The 17,548-nt window shown below is 44.3% G+C and overlaps 1 non-coding gene across 1 annotated transcript; it reads right to left on the bottom strand.

Moving 5' to 3' along the window:
• Nucleotides 1–7,078: 7,078 nt before the first annotated feature.
• LOC116868242 lies at nucleotides 7,079–7,181 on the bottom strand. The gene has a single exon (XR_004382783.1). It is a non-coding gene; the product is annotated as a U6 spliceosomal RNA (small nuclear RNA).
• Nucleotides 7,182–17,548: the final 10,367 nt, after the last annotated feature.

Below are 17,548 nucleotides of genomic sequence, written 5' to 3'. Positions count from 1 at the left end.
GCAGTCCAAGGGGGAGGAGAGTGAGCGGCGCTGGAGCGGCGCGGGCGGAGCCGGCAGACACGTGCGGGAGGAGGGCGGGCGCGCGCCGTACTGGCTCGCCCGGGGCGCGCGGCGCGGTAGCCGCGCGCGCTTGTTTACCAGCGCACGTGGGTGTTATTTTTAAATGGAATGTTGTGCTGGCCGCGCGGCTGAGTGGCGGACGCGTGGGGCCGCCCGCGCTGGCTGGGGGACGCGGCAGGCCGGCGCAGAGGCCTCTCCCGGTTCTGCTCACGGGCCAGCCAGGCTGTCCCCACTTCGGGCTTCCGGTGCCGCGGCTGGCTCGGCCCTGGGAACCTAATGGCGAGTTTCGCGCGCTGCCAAAGCCTCTACGGAGATGTCGCGTTTCCGCCGCGGAAAGCTGCCTTTTTAAAGGCAGGTTTCGGCTCCCTCATTCACATTCCGGGAACAAAGCCACCTACTTTCTCTTCGCCCTGGAGGCCACGCCAGGCCGGGCTCCGCGGTCACAGTTTCCAGAGCCAATTTCACACGCTCACATACTCCCTGGCACACTATACCCGGGCCGCGAGGTAGACTGTTATCACCTTGCGTAGTTTGTGACTCGCTACCTGGCTCAGAACGTCCCTAGCCCTTTATGCGCCCGTCACTTGGGCATACAGTTCTGCCAAGTACAACGCTTTTGCTACCTCGGCTTGTCTTTGGAAGGGAACTCTGGGAAAGGGGGCTCTGACCGCTTGCTGGGGTTGCTCCTGTGCTTGCTGCTCCTCTCCTCTCATTGTGGGTCTGCTCTTCGGAGGAGCCCTGAGTTTGCATTTGGTTTATAGCATGGCAATGTGGACGTTGATACAGGACGACAACCCTGAACTGCAGGTGTCCATAGGGGGTGGTGGGGAGATCCGGGTTCGAAGTGCACGGGGCAGGAGGGGGTCTGGGGGTGACTTTGGGCATATTATTGGGAGTCGTGTTCAGGTTTGCGGGAAGAGCCCTAAGGCCGCATCACCCAGTGTTTTGCACCTTGATACGGCATAAAATCCAGAGAACTTTCTGTTCTTCTTAGTGTTTATAACCCACTGTAAAAGAAATGCACGCTTTTTCCTCTCTGAATGTAAGCAATCTTTTGTCGGTAAAATACATGCAGATTTAGAAAGAATGTGTTTACACTGGCTGGGCTCTCAGCCATTAGATTTTTACTATAAACCTGTTGAGTGTCCATTTATAGAATGCATATCCCAAGGGCATTCAAAAAAATGGAAGTGTTAAAGATTCAGTAGGTTAATTGAGCTCTTTGTGACCCTTTGGTGAGGAATGGGGGTTGGGGACATGATATAGCTATGTCCCTCAAAGAGCTTACAGTCGTGGCTGGATAGACATCAAAAAGTTCAGTATTTCAGGAGTTGAAAAGCAGTACAAGACAAAAACACAAGAGATCCTGCATAGTGTTGGGTAAATTTCAAATGGTTTGGAGGATCTTAACTTCAAATGGAAGAACAACAACAACAACAAAAACTTCAAATGGCAATGACTATAAGCATTCAGCTTGGTAAATGTGCATCATACCCAGAAAGTTTATATCCTTGTAATTTGGCCCTGTGGGCAAACCTTTGAAAACTGAGGTTGAACCTCAGTAATTGATTTATTTTAGCCTGAAGTTGCTTTGACCTTTGCTTTCCCCTCCAAGGCCTCCATGGTCCTTCATTTCTTCCATCCACCATTTTTTTTCCTAAACTTTTTAGTACATATAATGCCCAACTTAAGATTGTTCAATTTAGGATTTTAGGATTTTTCGACATTACAGTGGTGCAGAACTGATTCACATTCAGTAGATACCCTACTTCAAATTTTGAATGTGAATCCATGCTTCCCTACCCTGCCCCCCCACCACAGCTCCTAGTCAGCCACCTGATCCCAGGTGTTAACAACCAATGGACTTATAACCATTCTGTACCCATACAATCATTCTGTGTTCGCTTTCAGTACAGTGTTCAATAAATTACAAGATAATCAACACTTGATTATAAAATAGGGTTTGTGTTAGGTGATTAGGCCCAACAATAGGCTAATGTAAGTGTTGTGTGTTTAAGGTAGGCTAATCGATGATGTTTGGTAGGTTAGGTGTGTTCAATACTTTCTCAACAATATTTTCGACGTACACTGTTTTTCTTTTTAGGACATAAACCTATCATCATAAGTCAAGGAAGAGGGATGCCTGGGTGGCTCAGTCATTAAGCATTGCTTTCAGCTCAGGTCATGATCCCAAGGTCCTGGGATGGAGCCCTCCATCGGGCTCCTCCCACTCCCCCTGCTTGCGTTCCTGCTCTCGCTGTCTCTCTCTTGTTGTCAAATAAATAAATAAAACCTTTTAAAAAATAATAAGTCAAGGAAGATCTGTATAGGAAAGCTGAGTAAGTTAACAGTTGTTGATCGAGAAGGAATGCCAGCATTATCTTTGTGGGAGAATTTTTAATCAAAACTTTCCTCATTTCTTAATTCACTTCTTGTTAATTTTTACAAATGACTTAAGGTGGTGATTGTCCACTTCATTTTATTTTGTTTTTTAAGATTTCATTTACGTGGGGGCGCCTGGGTGGCTCAGTTGATCAGTCTGCCTTCAGCTCAGGTCATGATCCCAGCATCCTGAAATGGAGCCCCAAGTTGGGCTCCCTGCTCAACGGGGAGTCTGCTTCTCCCTCTGCCCCTCATGCTCGCTTGTGCTCTCTCTCTCTCAAATAAGCCTTTAAAAAAATTTTTTTTTTTTTTTTTTTTTTAACCTGAGTAAGCTAAGTAAATTCACCATTTCCAACATTTAATTGTGAGACAACTGGACCTCCGCCTCTAAGGGGCCACCACTAAGCACCTGCATCCTTGCCCTATCCTCCCCTCACCTAGGTCAGCTATATACTCCCTGACCCCAGAGCCTAAATAAATACCAGGGACTGAGCATGCTGCCTGCCAACAAAGTGCTCATTTCCCTCCACGACTGACTTCTACATCCATCTCAACAGTGAATAGTGAAAACAAATACAATATAAGCCTCCAAAAAATTTGTGAACCAGCTGGCAAGAAAGGATCCCCAATATTCAGGTCTATAGCTGCTCCCCACCCTTTGTCTGACACCCCATTAGTCCCTTCCTCTGCCTCCCCATTATTCTGCAAACTACTCACGGGAAGAACATACTGAATACTATATACTAAAGAGCTTGAACTTGGCTTGTCTTTAAGGGTGTTAAGGAGATAGCAGGCCCAAAATGGAGTTACTTATGCTAAGTCCCACATCAAAAAAACAAGACTTCATACCTAACCTAACTGCAGGTTCAACACGCACCCCATCCCACCCCCAGGAATATAACCCTTAGCCAGTCAGCATGGAATCACCTGGTCAGTACTGGTTGGTCAGAGATAACCAACCTGATGGACTCTTGTCTAGTCCCCTTAGGAAGGCAACCTTGCCTGAAACAAATGCATTCTTTTCTAGTGATTTCCATTGTCCACTCCCCTTCCACCCTTAAAAACCTTCTTTACAGCTTGGTGGAGCTCCTTCCTATTGCCAGATAGGATGCTGCTTAATTCATGAATGGTTTAACGAAGCCAATTGGATCTTCAAATTTATTCCACTGAATTTTTGTTATTTACCAGGGCATTCTTTGAGGCAGGTTTCATCACCCCTCTCCCAAGAATCTCTGGAGCCCCTGTCCTCTCTCCTCTTTGCCTTCTTCAGGTATGATCTACCCCAGCAGAGCTTCCCAGGCATTACAGCGACTGTCCTAGGATTCATTTGGAGGACAATATGTGTGTTTACAGCAGGAAAGAAGTGGGGGACCCAAAAAAGATTGAAGATTTACCTGAAAGGGATTTGCATAGGGAAGAGAAAATGGAAAGGATTCTCTGTTTGGGTATTATAAAGTAATGATGATAGCTAACCTTTGTTTGTCACTTCCAGGCCCTGAACTAAACACTTTATTTGCAGGACTTAAGCCCTATATCTGCCCTCTCATTGGAGGCAGACACAGTAATGCTAAATGGCATGGGGTTTAAGAATTCAGGCTCTGAGGTCAAGTCTGATTCCCTCACTTACCAGCTATGTCACCTTGAGCTGTTATTTAACCCTTGGCCTCAGTTCCTCATTCGTGAAATGAGAATAACACTTTTGGGGGTTGTTGGAAAGATGAGGTTAAATGAGATGAAGCTAAAGCATTTAGGCTTAGAACACTGGGAAGGGTTGAGTTTTAATAAGTGATGCTCGGGCTCCATCTTGGACCAACTGAATCAGAATCTTTACAGGTATTATTATTATTTTTTTAATGTTTGCCAAGTGAATCTAAGGCAGTGAAAATTGAGAACACTGAATGAGAGGTCTCTTCTTTATACTCCAGTCTTTGCCCTCCTCTATGACTATTGGCTTCTGCTCAAGAATGATGACACTGTCATTAAGTATGTACAAAGGGGGCAGGTCCCATACCCATAACATCTCAGTTTGTCTCTAGAACAACTTGCCCCATCAGGAACCATCCCTCTCGTTTCACGTAATTTTGCCTTGGGTCACACAGTGAGTGGCAGGCCCAGAATTGGAACCAAAGGCTATGGGAATCCTCGCATGCGTTCCTTCCCCAGCCCTGCAGTGCTTTTCCAGCAGGATTTCCCTATGTGGGCCCTTTAGCCTAGAGAAACAAAGCTGGAACCAGACAAAGAAACATAACCCCAAGGACTAACTCAACCAACCCAAAGCTGGTATTTAGACAAATCTACATCCATCAGGTTGTCTTCTTGGATCTCTTATGTGTTTTTAAGTTTTTGAACCAATTAGCAACATTTGAAAAGGAGGCCATTTCACCTGAAAGTCAGATTTCTCAGTCTTCTTGAAAAATAAGATCTGGTAACATGTGCCGATAATTAGCTGCCGTGGGCTTTCCAGTTCACCTGTTCATCATCAGGCCCAATGCATGCATGTCTCCTGATGGACCACTAGACTTGGGACTTAGCCTCCCTAACTTGTATCTTCTACTTCTACAGGCCATGGAGGGATTGGCTCATTGCAGCTCGTGAGAAACGGCTGTGCTCGTCCCTTCCCACCTCTTCCATCAGTGAATCAAATTGGTTACTTGAAACCGACTGCTGTGGGAGTTGTTACCCCCACAGAAATTGGCAAAAGCTAACAATCAAGTCTTTTGTGGATTTGGTTTGTTTTCTTTTTCCTGGGGGTCAGTTTGCTAGCACACCATAGCACATCCACTCAGCCACTGTCTGGTGTTCTGAAGACAAAGATTTGTTCTGAATAGAAAGTGAAGGGAACAGAAGCATTTGAGAAAATGCTTCAATCCTGCTAAGCAATTGATTATACATCATCTAACCTTTTCTCTTTCTTTAAGATTTATTTATTTTAGGGGTACCTGGGTAGCTCAGTCATTAAGCGTCTGCCTTCAGTTCAGGTCATGATCCCAGGGTCTTGGGATGGAGCCCCGCCTCGGGCTCCCTGCTCAGCGGGAAGCCTGCTTCTCCCTGTCCCACTCCCCCACCCTGTTTGTGTGCCTTCTCTTGCTGTCTCTCTCTCTGGCAAGTAAATAAATAAAATCTTTAAAAAAAAAAAAAAAGATTTATTTATTTTAGAGAGAAAGAAAGAGCAAGCCCTGGAGCAAAGGGAAGAGCAGAGGGAGAGGAAGAGAATCTCCAGCAGGCTCCTCGCTCAGTCGGACTCCCAACTGAGCAAGGAGCCTGACATAGGGCTGGACCCTGAGATCATGACCTGAGCTAAATCAAGAGTCAGATGCCTAACTGACAGAGCCACCCAGGTACCCACTAGACTTACTTTTAAAGTACTTCAAATTAATATGCGAAATAGATACCCAGAACAAACCTTTTGATGAAAACCAAAGTTGGATATGATTTTTTTACTATTTTTTTTTTTTTAATGACTCGAGCTGGCAAGAAAGTGAGGATAAAACAAAGTTAAGGTAGGACCCCTAATAAGTGAGCAAACTCCTGGAAAATTTATCAAACTGCAGTGTCCTTGAACTTCCACATTGATAGGTATGCAGCAATGGAGACACAGAAGATAAACCCTCAAGCCTACCCAACATCATAAGCAAAGTAAGAACCTATCCCAATTTAAATTGGCACAGTCACTATGGAACACAGCAAGGAGGCTCCTCAAAACATTAAAAATAGAACAACCATATGATCCAGCAATCTCACTTTTAGAGATCCAAAGGAAATGAAATCACTGTCTCAAAAAGATATCTGCACCCCCAATATTCATTGCAGCATAATTCATAATACCCAAGGCATGTTTCCCAGGCATATAAACAACCTAAGTGTCCACTGAAAGATAAAGGAATAAGATGTGGCCTATATATGCAATGGAATATTACTCAGCCATAAAAAGAAGGAAATCCTGCCATTTGTGACAACATGGATGAAACTCGCAGGCAGTATGCTTAGTGACATAAATCAGACAGAGAAAGACTGTATTATCTCACATATATGTAGAATATTTTAAAAATTCTCCAAATTCATAGAAACAGAGTAGATTGGTGGTTACCAGGGACTTTTTGTGAAGGATATGGAGTTGGGGTGCCTGGGTGGCTCAGTCATTAAGCGTCTGCCTTGCACTCAGGTCATGATCCCAGAATCCTGGGATCAAGCTCCATGTCTTCTGGCTCCTAGCAGGACAGGGAGCCTGCTTCTCCCTCTCCCACTCCCCCTGCTTGTGTTCCCTCTCTCACTATCTCTCTCTGTCAAATAATAAATAAAATCTTTTAAAAAAATAAATAAAATTTAAAAATTAAAAAATAATTTAAAATTATAAATTTTAATTTACAATTAAAAAAGGAAATGGAGAGCTGTTGGTCAAAGGATACAAACTTTCAGTCACAAGATAAGTTCTGGGGAGCTGATATACAGTGTGGTGACTATAGTTAACAGCACTGTATTTTATACTGGGAAGTTGCTGAGAGTAAATCTTAAATGTTCTCACCACAGGCACACAAAAGGGTAACTATGTGAGGTGATGTGTTAACTAACCTAATGTTGATAATCATGGCACAGTGTATGCACATATCAAGTAATCACACTATACAGCTTTAAAAAAAAAAAAATGGAATGCTTCCCAAACTTGCATGTAACCTTTGTACATGACCATGCTAATCTCTGCATCATTCCAATTTTACTGTAGGTGCTACCAAAGCAAGTACTCATTGTATACCTTAAACTTATACCTTGTCACATGTCAATTATACCTCAATAAAGTTGGGAGAAAATAATTTCATTTACAATAAAATTCATATATTTAAAAAAAAAGAACATCTTTCATAAAACTGGGATACCAAAGAACCACAGTCAAGATGAAAGTGAAATTGACTTGCTATGCAGAAGAGGACCCCCGAAATATTTGCCTGTATCGATCCTAGTGTTGGATAGAGGAAAAACAAAAAGGAGATATGACTCTTCCTCCCGGGTTCATAATTATAGTGTGGTCTGCATGGAAGATTGTGATCTAAATTCAAGATACCATGGAATGTTTAAAACTTAATGAGTCCAAGATTAGGGTGCTCCAAACACCAGACAAAACAAACACAAATGCTCTCTGGAGATTTTCTTGAACTTGGGCCCCAAAGAATGCCTACAGATAAAGCTTCAAGAACAGAAGCTTACAATCAGAAAACAAAACAAACAAGGAAGCAAGCCTCCATAAGTAAAAGCAGATAGAAACATTAGGATCAGATACACAAAGATTTGGGATATTGGAAGCAGACACAGAAAATAAGTGTGTTTGATGTATTTCAAGAAATAAAAGAGAATGAGAGCCTTAAAAAAAAAGCTAAATAGATTTGAAATGAAAGTACTTCTTATTTATTTGTAATTTTTTCTTCCCAAACAGATTTTAGATCTTGGAAGACATAGGGGCCAGGCTGAATACTTTATGTGCTATGTTTGTCAGTTGAAGGAAGGAAGTACTCAACTCCTCTTTTGAACAGTAAGAACGGAGTTTGTGACCACAGTTTTAAAAATCCTTTTGTAAGATCCAACGAATCACTTCTACAGGAAAGGAAGGCATGAAGGCAGAATTAATGCAATCCTGCATTAATCCAGCTGGAGATGGCATTGGGCTTTGTAAGTGGTCCATCCACTCCTTTTCTCATCTTGGGAAAACTAGAGAAGTAAGCCTGGGTCTGTGTCTTCTTGTTAGAAAATCTACTTTAAATATCTAGTAATTGGAATCTTAAATACAAATTACTTTAAAATATTGATGCAGGGACAGCTGGGTGGCTCAGTCAGTTAAGCACCTGCCTTCCACTCAGGTCATGATCCCAGGGTCCTGGGATGGAGCCCCGCATCAGGCTCCCTGCTCAGCAGGGCATCTGCTTCTCCCTCTCTTTCTGCCCGCCACTCCCCTGCTAGTGCTCTCTCTCTCTCTCTCTCTCTCTCTCTGAAATAAATAAATAAAACCTTAAAAGAGATAAAAAATAAAATATTGATGTGGTACTTTAAAGGAATCAAGGCTGTACGGAACCATCCATTACCCTTCAGACTATATTACATCTACCTGGCGCAATTTGGCATGTCCACTAGTGTGTCAAGTTTTCTAGAAGAAGCCTAATACTAAAACCCCCACAGAGCATGTTTTAGAGTTCAAGAAACATTAGATCTGATTATTGCCTCAACCTACATCCCCACCTGGAAATGGAGTAAACTTGTGGAACAGGAAGGTGACAGAGGAAACATATAAAAGTTTGACAGATTTTGCAAGCCTGATGTAGACAGCTCACAATTCTCAAACTAGTAAGGTATGAGGCCGGCACATTTGCTGTTTGTTACAGTAAACCCCAGCATAGAAAAGTACCAAGTAAGCTCCCACAGTTACTTCATAAGGATGGTGTCTTTGAGTCTGAATGTTATTCATTAGTGACGGTTCAAATACCTTAGAAGAAAGCTTATCCTTTGTTGGAGGAACTTTTCTCTCAGTTCAGGTCCTGGTTGACCCCTTCTTGGTGGCCTGTCTGAGCAAGGTGTCCTAGTGCTGTTAGTGAGACAGGCTTTCTGAGTCCACTCCGAGTCTCTCTGCCCACTCCGAGAACATTCTGGGTGTCTGGCCTGAGCACCTGGCTTCTCACCAGAGAGGAAATTCCAGTTGGTGGTTCCATCCACTCTTCTCCACATGTTGGAAAGGTCTCACCTTCACTCCTTTGCCCCTCAGGATAGTCCTCCTCTAATATCCCATGTCTGGGCCCTCTTCGGGGGCTACTCGTGCTCCATTCTGGAGAGACAGCTGATGCCAACAAAATGGGTGACAGAACTGCTAAGGAGACATATGTGAGGAAAAAGTGTCTAGGCCTCCAAACACGAGTCCCTTTATGAAAGCGTAACATCTGAACTTCACATGTTTGCACGGCACGAAGAGCCCTTTTGCAACTCCAGTTTCTCAAATGTATAATGGGAAGAGGGCTTTTTTATTCTTATTTTTTTACTCTTAAAATGATTTTTATAAAATCTGTGTTTTGGAAACCAATAAACCAAGTGAATAATTCCATAAAAACCACAATCCCTAGGGCACCTGTCCTGTGTAGGGAACTAACCAAACTCCATCACTCTGGGTCAGACTTTCCTATTCACTATGGAGAGTGAAACTCCCTTTGGAGTTTGTAGGAATTTTGCTCACCAATTAGAAGAGGGTTGAGCCAATCCAACCCCCTCCCTTCGTTTTTCATTTGTTGTGCTATGAAACTATGTTGTTCCAGAGTGCCTCGGTTGTCATGACAACCAATTGGAAGGGCTGTGACCCACAGGGAGCCTAGAAAAGGGAGAGACTCTGCCCTGCACCTCCAGCCTTTCTCCAGAGCACAGGCAGGAGAAAGGGGAGTCCAACAGTCAAGAGAAGATCAGTGGCCTCAGAAACCCTTCTCAGCTGTCCCCCCAGACCTGACAACTCTGTGTGAAGTGGTGAAATCATCTCCTCACCTGCTGCACCAAGAATCAGAGCCCGTGTTGGGAAACCACAGATGGAAGAACTCCATGAGGCTCATTCTGAAGACGGTCATTTTGGCCTTTTTCCTCCCTCCCCCTAAAAACACAATATTATCAAGAAGTTGTCTTTTTAAATGAATTGATCCCCGAGTGAACAATTATAATTGCATTCCTTTCTCAAAAGTAGAAGAACTAGTTTATCTGGGTATGTTTTAAGTTAGTCCTCCTTCCCTTTTTCATAGTTGTAGTCTGTTAATGCTGAAATCAGGCCAATCAGAATTCTTATGTCATGGTTGCTCAACTTCTAGATTCAAGAAATAATCAGAAGATGAGAATGCTTGGAAAATCCCTTCTGGAAGTCCTTCATGTGGCCCCGCCTAATGGTTTCATTCTCTCAGATATTAAAAAAAAAAAAAAAGTTTATTAACCTTAAATCTGTCAATTTATCCAGTATGAAACAAAGGTACTTTGTTAAATATATAAAATATTTCTATTTTAGAGACATCTTTATTTTCTACTTGTCCTGTATCTATAAGGATGATTTGCCTATCTCCTTTTTTAACATATGCTTTCTTTTTTTTTTTTTAATTTTATTTTTTATAAACATATATTTTTTTTTCCCCCAGGGGTACAAGTCTGTGAATCTCCAGGTTTACACACTTCACAGCACTCACCATAGCACATACCCTACCCAATGTCCATAACCCCACCCCCCCCCTCCCAACCCCCCTCCCCCCAGCAACCCTTAGTTTGTTTTGTGAGATTAAGAGTCACTTATGGTTTGTCTCCCTCCCAATCCCAACTATGCTTTCTTTTTTTTTCCACTTTTCTATTGAGATCTATAACATGCCTGCAGAAAATAACAGAAGAGTTTATTTTATGTGGCAGTACAGTTTAATGAACGCTTGTTAAAAGAACATCATATAATGAACACTCAGGTCAAGAAACAGAACATTACCAGTGCCCTACAAATCCCTGGGGTACCCTTCCCCATCAGAGCCTTCCTCTCTCTCCCTAGAGGTAATCACCTCAAATTTTTGCAGTAATTTCTTTGCTTTTCTGTATTGCTTTCTGCCTATGTCTGCATCCCTAAACATAATCCTTTAGTTTTGCCTGTTTTTGATCTTCATATGAATAGGATCATACCTCCTATGTGATCTTTTCTTTTCTTTCCTTTTTTTATTAATTATTTTTATTAACATGTAATGTTTTATATGCCCCAGGGGTACCGGTCTATGATTCTTTTTTTTTTTTTAAGTAGGCTCCATGCCCCACTGTGGGACTCAAACTCAAAAGCCTGAGATCAAGTGTCGTCATTTGCTCTACGGACTGAGCCAGCCAACTCCCCCATATGTGGTCTTTTCTGTGTTTTTTGGCTCTTGTTGCGCTCCCTTGATATTATATTTGTGAGATTCATCTATGTTGCTGTGTGCTGCTGACCTTCATTTTCATTGCCATAGTGTCCACTGTGTGAATAGCTCTCCATCTAGCTATAATCTATAAATAGTTTATCTATTTTAATGTTGATGGCTACCTGGGCTGTTTCCAGTCTAGCACAATTACGAACATTGTTCTGACATGTCCAGGCATGTGGGCATGAGTTTGGTGTATACTTAATAGAGGAGTTCCTGGGTCATAGGCATGTACATCTTGCCCTCACTGAATGCTAGAAGGTTCTCTGAGGTGGTTGTACCTTTCATACTCTCACCAGCACTAATGAGTGTGCTCCTTGTCCACATTCTCACCAGTACTTGAAATTGCCAAACTGCTTAACTTTTCTATTTTCTTCTTTTAGTGTTGATGGATTTAAACGATTTAGATTTAATTGAGATTTACTGAGCACCTGCTAGGAAGCTATGCCTGTCCTTGGAGCTTCCCTATGCATTTAATCACCATTAAGTCACAACAGTCCTAGAAAGGAGATGATGTTCTCCCCATTTCATAAATGAGGAAAATGGAAGCCACAAGCTGGAAGTTTCCCAGCAGAGGCCATGACAGAGCTGGGACTAGAACCCAGGTCTGGCTGACTTAGAGACCATGTTCTCTCCATGTTCCTTTGTGTTTCCATCCCTGACTTCCGCTTCCCCTCACCAGAATCTGGAAGACAGATGCCTGAGTTGGAAGTGTGCTACCTAGAGCCCAACTCAGGCCCTCACTGGGTGCCAGGCCCTGGCTTTTACCTCAGACATACCTGCTTTAGCTCACAGAGTCCACCACCTCAAGGGAACATTACAGGAGCTCCTGGGGCACTGACCCAGCTGAACCACATTCCTCTTGTTATAAAGGATTCCTCTTAAACACTTTTAAAACTAGTTTATTCTGTTTTGTTTAATGCCCAGAAACCCACTTCCTTCTCCTTCAGCTTGGCCTTAGTCCTTTTGCAGTGGTATTTTCCCTTCCAGACTCTGAGCTACTTGAAGATAAAGACTATGTTCTAATCCCTTTAAAAAAAAAATCCCGTGTTGTGGGGGAGGTGTCATTCAAAGGGGATAAAATTTTAGTTATGCAAGATGAATAAATTATGGAGATCCATACAACCATGGGAACTAGAATGAACAATTCTGTATCATATGCTTAAAATTTTGCTCAGAGGGTAGCTTTTATGGGAAGTACTCTTACCACAAAAGAAAAAAAGTTTATAAAAAGAAAGAAAGAAACGGGGGAGAAATAAATTTTTAGAGACGATGTGGAATAAATTGATTGCCTTCATGGTCTCAGGGGCATATACTTATCTCTAAAGTCATCAACTTATATACCTTAAATATGTACAACTTTTTGTACATCAGTCCTCATGCCGCAATAAAGTGGTTAAATAAATAATATAAATAAAATAAAACAAGATAAGATAAACTAAGCAAACAAAACAAAAAACCATATGTTGAATGCCCACACCAGGAGCAACATGGCAGAAAAAGCCCAAGGACCAGGAGATACCGCTACTGTTCCCGGCTCCTTCCTTGTCTCACGCAGGCCATTTGATCTTCCCATGTCTCAATGTCTCCTCCCTAAAATGAAAGGCTTGCCTAGAGAATCTCAGAGGCACTTGGTGGTGCTAGCATCTGTGACCGTGTTAATTAATTTCTTCAAAAAGCACTTATCTAGCGCCTTCTGTTTGCACCCTTTAACAAACAAAACCTCTGGCCAGTATCATTGCTAAGTCAGATAAAATGACACAGAGCTGTTTTGTTTTCCCTTCTTTACATGTTTGTGGATAGTTGCTATTTCTTCATGGTTTACCTATTTCTAACCATTAGATTTAGTTCTTTTTTAGCAAGAGCCGTCTTTGCTGTTTCCCCACTGGACTGGAAGCTCAGTGAGGCTAGGGGTTGTGTCTAATTTGTATTTCCAGCACAGAGCAGACATTCCATAAATGTTGAAGGAAGAAAGGAAGGAAGGGCAAGAGAGAGAAAAGAAGGACCGATACTTGGAATCTTCCCATACTTGTGATAATCACTGAGCACAGAGAGAGTGGATATTTAAACCCCATGCATGGAGGGTGCCATTGGTAGCAAGCTCTGACATTTTACTGAACTGGTAAGTAGAGCATCAGAGTTGTACAAAATTAAATTTTTTTTACTGAAGCTTTTTGCAAGTACCTAATGTTATCATGGCCTGGATAAAGGACGCCAAGTGTTCCTGAGGGCAAAGGAGAAGGGAGAAGTATAATAATAAAATTACCAGACTCATTTGGCTTTCAACCACAGAAAATTGGCTGCTCTGGGAGATCCTTTATTTCTCCTGAATTGGTATTAATGTAAGGCAACCTGCTTTCTGGTAGTTTGTGATAGTGTGTTTTAGAGGTGCTCTTTAGGAAGGTCTAATTTTCTTTAGCTGGGTCTCGCTCTGGGCTCGCCGACCTTCCTGGTGACCTGTGACTTATGAATATGCCCCCGTTCCATTTCCTGCCCCTCATTACCACCATGTCCCTAACTCAAGTGTAAAAGACAAAATTTTAGTTTGCTCAACAGGACAACCCCTTCCCTTCTGAGAAAGAAGTCTTTGGACTTCAACTTCTGGACCTCTCCCTGGGGGGCAGGGAGGTACGAAATAGACTTGTCACCTTCCATACACCACCCCCCCAACCCCCAAAAGTCTGACCACTGGCTGGTCTTGGAGGATCAGGGTGCTGGTTTACTTTTTCTTTACCACTTCCCTCTAAGGTATCCAGGGGACGAGGAGGAATCTCTAGGTAGAAAGGCAAATTCTATTTTTCAAAGCACCGCAAGTGAGCCTGGAAAAGGAGACAGGCTAACTTCAGGCTGTTGCTATCTCTAAGGTTTGCGGTTCTCAAGCCAGTGGAGGTGTGGTTGCGCTGAAGGACGGTCCTAGACCTGGAGCTGCCAGACAGCCACTTGCTTCTGTCCAGTGTGGAGCTGGGTCCTGGGACAGCTTCTGACCATAGGTGTTCCATCCCCTCTGCTTCCCCTCAGCAATCCCCAGCCATTCAGCTGCAGCTCGGGGGAGGGGGGGTAGCTTTGGGTGAAAGGTACTGTGTCACGTGCCTTGTAAATCCCTGACTTGTCCCATAGCTCTCAGTCTCCCTGGGCCATGCTAATCCCATCGCTGTGAGGTCCTTTTTAAAACTAGATGATAGATTTCTTTCTTTCCTTTTTTTTTTTTTTTAGGATTTGATTTATTTATTTGACAGGGGGAAAAAGAGCACAAGTAAGCAGAGCGGCAGGCGGAGGGAGAAGCAGGCTTCCCGCCTATCAGAAGAGCCCAATGTGGGACTCGATCCCAGGACATGACCTGAGCAGAAGGCAGATGCCTTCCAGCAGATGCCGACTGAACCACCCAGGCACCCCTTGATGATAGATTTCTTAAGGGTAGGGATATGGCTTAGCTTTTCCCCCTCCTGCGTTTCCAGGAGCTCTTACGATGGCTCTGCCAATATCTTCCAACCATTGCCTGATAGTGAAAAAAAAACCACTCTTACGCATCCATGTGTTAATATTTTTGAATGGTATTTAGGCACTGTTATAAACACTTATCATTAATTTTTCCCCACGAATGGACAGTAGAGCCACAATCAGGGGAGAGGCCTTAGTTCATTTGAACACTAAAAGGAAGCCCTCATCTATGGAAAGTTTGGGCAAAAGATCTCAATAGATGTTTCTTATCTGGCTGACGGCTCTTTAGCCCCGTTCTTGATCCCTGACTTCCTGTTCTTTTGGGATTGGGAGAAGGAAAGATGCCAATATCAGCGGATGATGGATGGCCTTGATGTCTTTACACTTCTGCCTTAGTTGGCCTGTATCTGTTGTCATAGCAAAGATTCAGCTTGGGAAAGAGAGAGAAAAAAAAAATCCCTTTTTAAAAAGAGATTAGTGGGGCACCTGGGTGGCTCAGTCACTTAAGTGTCTACCTTCAGCCCAGGTCATGATCCCAGAGTCCTGGGATGGAGCCCCACCTAAGGCTCTCTGCTCAGTGAGAAGCCTGCTTCTCCCTCTCCCTCTGCCCTTCCTCCCCATTCTTGTGCTCTCTTTCTCTCTCAAACAAATAAATGAAATCTTTAAAAAAAAAATAAATGAATAAAAATAAAAAGAGATGAGCTACATAAGAAAGCCCCCAACATCTCTTCTAGGCTTTGTAATCACTACGATCTTCCTTCTAATCTTGCCTTTCTTTAAAAAAACTGAATCGTTGCTGCAAAGTGATTCAGTCACGTGAGGGCTGGGACCCAAGTCTGGAGCATTTTTCTCCCACAAGGGTCATTTTTCAGACTAATCTTGAAAGCTGAAACTGGGGCTTGCCTGCGGAGGCCTCCGGACAGTACTTGCGCTGCTGCTGGCCCACGTGACCCCTGCGTGAACCCAGTAGATGATGCATCCACTCTGTGTCCCAAGCCAAGTGCTGTTCTAGGAGTCCTGACACCCCTTGCGGCTGCCATGCCTGCTGGAGGCCTCCACGAGGTGCAGTCCGACATGGGTCTCTCTGCGGGGGTCGCTGTAGGTTGTCGTTATCCACCCCCCCAGCTGTGGACCCCCCACCCTTGCTGCAGCCAGCTGCCAGGGTCTCCTAGCTCCACGCAGAAGGGCCACCATCAGGACCATGAGGGAGCCCCCCAGGGCCCTGAGCAGGCCCCTCAGGGGAGCCCAGGAGCTCAGCACTTGCTTCCAGCCCCACAGCGCTTCCAGAGCCTACCTCCACCTAAGCCCGTTTTGTACCCAATGGACATGTCTTCACCTTAATTTTATTTCTCAAGTGCTTTTCGTTCCAGCCACCAGACCTTCCCTGATACCCATTCCAGAACAGCTCAGACAGAAGAAGACAGGCTTGTTCTCAGGCCAGGTTGGTCAGCTTCCCCGAGAGCCACTAAGGCTGCCCCAGCTGCACCCCAAGAAAATTAGATGGCATGAGAGGACTCACAGCGGAGGCCTGGGCACCCTCCCCCACACACACCCCAGCGCTTTCCTCCTAGGAACGCCAGAGTCCCCCATGGTGCCTTTTCATGGTCACCTCCCAGCCACCACGTGTAACACATTCGGAGGGGCAGGGTGGGAACAGAAAGGCCTTTAGTAGAAGTCTCAAGAAGAATGTCCTGCCCAGAGTGAAAACAGACCGTGATCCCAGTTATGCTGCTCATCTCCCAGCTTAAGATGCCAAGAAAGAACAAGGCTATTTATGAGATAGGATGAAGTTACTCGGTAGAAGAAGAAAGAAACCCAAACTGGCCGACCGGGGACCCCCAGATGATGCCCTCCTATCACTTCTAATGCAATGAGTTACTTGGAGTCCACGGGTCCCTGATAAGGACTGTCAGAACTTTGCAGTAAAGGATGAAATTCAACACAAAGGACCAGGCAGAGACAGTCTCTAACTGCCACACACAATTAGGTACAAAGTTGATTCAGATCATAACTAATGCTTCTTGTCATCTCTACCGACCCCTGTGACGGGCTCACGAGGTAGGCATCCCCTCATTTCCCGGGGCAGGTAGGGTTGCGGTCTAGAACCACATTCATTCAGAATGAAGCTGGGGACTCACCACAGCACCTGACTCCAAATCCATCCCTCCCAGAATCCTCCCCCATGAAGAAAATGTCTTAAACTTTGCCCCTGGCATCTCTTCAAGAGGCAGATCCTTCCCGCGAGTGTCTGTCACTCAGTGGGTGTCACTGTCTTCCTTAGGTGGAGACATGGGGGCACATTTAGAGACCCTCCAGGGCCCACAGCCACCAGAATGCCAGGCCACACTACACATGCCCAGAAGGTTCCGGGAGGGTCAGACCCACATGGTGCCCTGACGCCAATCTTTCTTTTTTTCTTTTTCTTTCTTTTTTTTTTTTAAAGATTTTATTTATTTATTTGACAGATAGAGATCACAGGCAGGCAGAGAGGCAGGCAGAGAGAGAGAGAGGAGGAAGCAGGTTCCCTGCTGAGCAGAGAGCCCGATGTGGGGCTCGATCCCAGGATCCTGGGATCATGGGATCATGGGATCATGGGATCATGACCTGAGCTGAAGGCAGAGGCTTTAACCCACTGAGCCACCCAGACGCCCCCTGACGCCAGTCTTTCTAGAGAACCATCTTCCCTCTGGGGCTCTCGGGGCACTTTGTGCATGTTATACCTGCTTTGATCACAGTGAGGGAGTTCA

The sequence above is a fragment of the Lontra canadensis genome, unplaced genomic scaffold (assembly GCF_010015895.1).
Source record: "Lontra canadensis isolate GAN:19392208 unplaced genomic scaffold, GSC_riverotter_1.0 scaffold14, whole genome shotgun sequence".
Classification (NCBI taxonomy): Eukaryota; Metazoa; Chordata; class Mammalia; order Carnivora; family Mustelidae; genus Lontra; species Lontra canadensis.
The sequence above is the reverse complement of the archived record's forward strand: the minus strand, read 5'-3'. Positions and strand labels throughout refer to the sequence as shown.